Raw genomic sequence first — 3648 nt, 5'->3', positions numbered from 1 at the left:
GTGGTAATTGATCGTTGTTGTTATTAGTTTTTTTGTTGGTCTTAGCCTACCACTACAAAACAAGGCATATCTTGCTATAAATTTTTTTTAGCTAAATATTAAATTTTTCGTGACTAAACACTTTAGTTACAATATTTTTTTTCGTAGCAAGATGTACCGTGGCTAATAATTAGCTACAAACTTTACATGGCCCGTGGCTAAGTACTTATACTTATTGCTACAAAAATATTATGGTGTAGTTGCAATGTAAAAAAGGTTTTGCCACGAATAATATACTTATAGCAAGTAATTTTATTCTTGTGCCACAATTAATAAAATTTGTAGCTATCTTTATATTATAGCTACCAGGTGTTGTATTGTAGCAAAAATAGTTATTTTATATGCCATGCAAACATCAATTTTGTGGTTATTTCTATGGTTTAGTCATGTGGCAATAGTACTCATATTTAGTCACAGATAAAAAATTTATAGCTATGAATTAAAGTATTTGCCACAAGTACTTTTATATTGTAACTAAAAAACTCATAACTATAGCCGTGAAATCTATAGCTAAAGAATCATTATTTGCTAGGAAAAGTGAAATATTTTAGCCATGCTCTTAATACGTCGCAATTATATATAGTAGTATATAACTAGCGACAAAGCAATTGTGTATAGTATATATCTAGCTACAAATTCAACATTTCATGGCTAAAAGTATATACTTTATAGCTCACAAGATATAAATTGTAGCAAAAGATCTTCTTCAATTGCTATGAAAATGAGACTACATATACATTACAATTTGCGTGGCAATTATTCTATCTACGGAATGAAAATTCTACCACAAATATTGTTAGCCGCAAAAGATTATTTTTGAAATGAAACATATAGAGAATTATAACAAAATATCTTAAAGTGTACTAAAAATACAATATATTAGAGAAGAGATTTAATAAATTTCAACAAAATACATTTAAAATAGTGAAACATATAAATAAACTTTTACAAGAAAAAAAAACTAATAATTCATGTCCTCGTCCGTTATTTTCCATAAGCTGCTATAACAATTAAAAAAATTAATAAGAAAGATTCATTTAAAAGAATTGAATTTTATTTTTTATATAATACTAGAGGAGTTTTTCCAATCTTTTGATAATGAAAATAATCATTATTACTAGTTGAATTTAGAGAATGAAATAAAAGTCTTTCAACTCTGTTCTAAATATAGTTTATATCTTACAATCTAGTTCTTGGATCATGCAGATTCATCTTATTCCCAATTGAATGTTTGACATCTTACAATATACCTACTTCATCCTTTCGCTGCACCTACTAAGCTCAACAAGGTGATCTTTGGAAACTAGAAGAATATTAGAAATATGCCAGACAATGGAAGCCTAACAAATTACTAGAATATTTAAAAGCAAGCCTATTATGTGCCAGATGATGCCTTAGTATATTCCTAATCTCATGGAAAATTCAACATGACTTGACAAAGATGAATCTAGTTGATTGCATTTTAAGAGTTGCAATAACAAAACAAATACCAGTAGATGAAGCAGCAAGAAAATTCTACTTCATATTTTTAATATCATGTGTGATGTTGGCCTAGCCTCAAATCATATTAATCTAGTTAAAAGATAAGAAATGCTACCCCCTCCAGAGATCCAATCAACGACAAACAACAAAGGAATAATCACATTCACTAACAATCTTGCCCTTAGAAAGAAAAAAAAATTGTAATCAACCAATTCTCTATTATATGTATCAAGTCAATCTCCAACTATTGGTGCTTCTAGCTCTATGGATAGCAGATAGAATAAAAATGTTCCCTCCACCGATCACTCCAAGTATGTGTCTCATGGAAATACGAAAAGCTTTTAATGAAAGATTCAAGTGACAATCTTCTTTTTGAAAATTAAATATGTTTAGTTTGAAAATAAAGGAGATGCATGCATATACAATGAGAAGATGTAGCAATACTCACAACAAAGGTATGGAAGACATTTTCAGCATTCCTTTCAAATGGTGTGGCACAAAAGTTGAGAATTTGAAAAATCCATTCTTGTTCCTGCACATTATTGAATCAGTAAAGAATTCACGACATCCCATCAATTTAGTTTAAGATGTTCTCTCAGGCATTTAGTCAAACACTTAGGGAAAAATATGATACTCATAATTGTAAAATACATGATAACGTTCCTACAAATCTTTCTTCAACAAACTCATTTTCTATTACAACACCATAGAAAATCACTATAATTTGATTTCGAGTCTTTTACTGTGAACACATAGGCCAAAAACAAATGCGCAATAAATAAACATAATTCAATTCATTTGTGAAATCAAAATGTACTACTCTAAAAAGAAGTAACTATTCAGATCCCAAATAAAAATTATTGAAAAAGAAAAAAAAAGAGAGAGAGAGAGAGTCAAGCAAGAAAACAATTTATTTTATATAAATTCTCACAAAGCTGCTTGAGGAATTGGGGAAGGGGAATATTTTGCTTTTGAGAGAGGGAGGCCGTAGGGAATAGAATTTTGAGAGGAAAAGATTTAAACAAATAGTTTGTTGTTGTAAAATCAAGACTTTCTTCTTATTCAAGTATATATAAGTTTCATATGTATATATTACAATAGTGAATGAACAACTCTATTTATAGAGTGAGAAATCATTCCAAAGTTCACCATATTAAGTATGATAATAAATAGATACATACTTATCCAAAAAGGTTCATGTAACCTAGTGAATATGAATGGTTGTTCATGTACTAACTTTATGGACTATCCACTTATTTAATGGATTTATAACACTCCCCCTTGGATGTCCAAAGATATTGTGCCTCGTTAAAACCTTACTAGAAAAAAAAAAACCTGTGGGAAAAAATTCTAGTGAAGGAAAAAGAGTACACATATCTTTTGATACGCATTATTTGCTGCCTCATTAAAAACCTTTCTAGGAAAACCCAATGGGACAAAACCTAGATTAAGGAAAAAAGAGTACAGTGCGTATTTTACTCCCCCTGATAAAAACCACGATTCAGATGGTTAAGTTTCCGCATTCCAATTTTGTGAACCATCTTCTCAAGAGTTGAGGCCGGTAAAGATTTAGTAAATAAATCTGCTGGATTATCACTCGAACGAATTTGTCGCACATCAATATCACCATTCTTCTGGAGATCATGTGTGAAGAATAATTTTGGTGAAATGTGTTTCGTTCTATCTCCTTTTATAAAGCCTCCTTTTAATTGAGCTATGCATGCAGCATTGTCTTCAAAGAGTATTGTGGGTATCTTGACGTCACACTTCAAACCACATCTTTCTTTGATAGAATGTATTACTGATCTTAACCATACACATTCTCTACTTGCTTCATGAATGGCTATTATCTCAGCATGATTTGAAGAAGTAGCGACAATAGACTGCTTCATAGATCGCCATGATATAGCAGTACCTCCATATGTGAACAGATAGCCTGTTTGTGATCGAGCTTTATGTGGGTCAGATAAATAACCTGCATCTGCATGACCAACAAGATCTGCACTATCTTTGTTAGTATAAAACAGACCCATATCACTAGTTCCCCTTAGATATCGCAATATATGTTTAACTCCTTTCCAATGTCTTCGTGTAGGGGAAGAACTATATCTTGCTAACAAATTAACA

At 30.8% G+C, this 3648-nt stretch overlaps 1 long non-coding RNA gene across 1 annotated transcript; it reads right to left on the bottom strand.

Moving 5' to 3' along the window:
• Positions 1 to 855: 855 nt before the first annotated feature.
• LOC107025564 lies at positions 856 to 2570 on the bottom strand. Its single transcript, XR_001457420.2, has 3 exons — positions 2453 to 2570; positions 1970 to 2053; positions 856 to 1037 (listed from the first exon to the last, which is right to left on the bottom strand). It is a non-coding gene; the product is annotated as an uncharacterized LOC107025564 (long non-coding RNA).
• Between the last annotated feature and the right edge of the window lie 1078 nt (positions 2571 to 3648).

Source organism: Solanum pennellii, chromosome 7 (genome assembly GCF_001406875.1).
Source record: "Solanum pennellii chromosome 7, SPENNV200".
NCBI classification, from domain to species: Eukaryota; Viridiplantae; Streptophyta; class Magnoliopsida; order Solanales; family Solanaceae; genus Solanum; species Solanum pennellii.
Note: the sequence above shows the minus strand (reverse complement) of the source record. Positions and strands in the feature narration are given on the sequence as shown.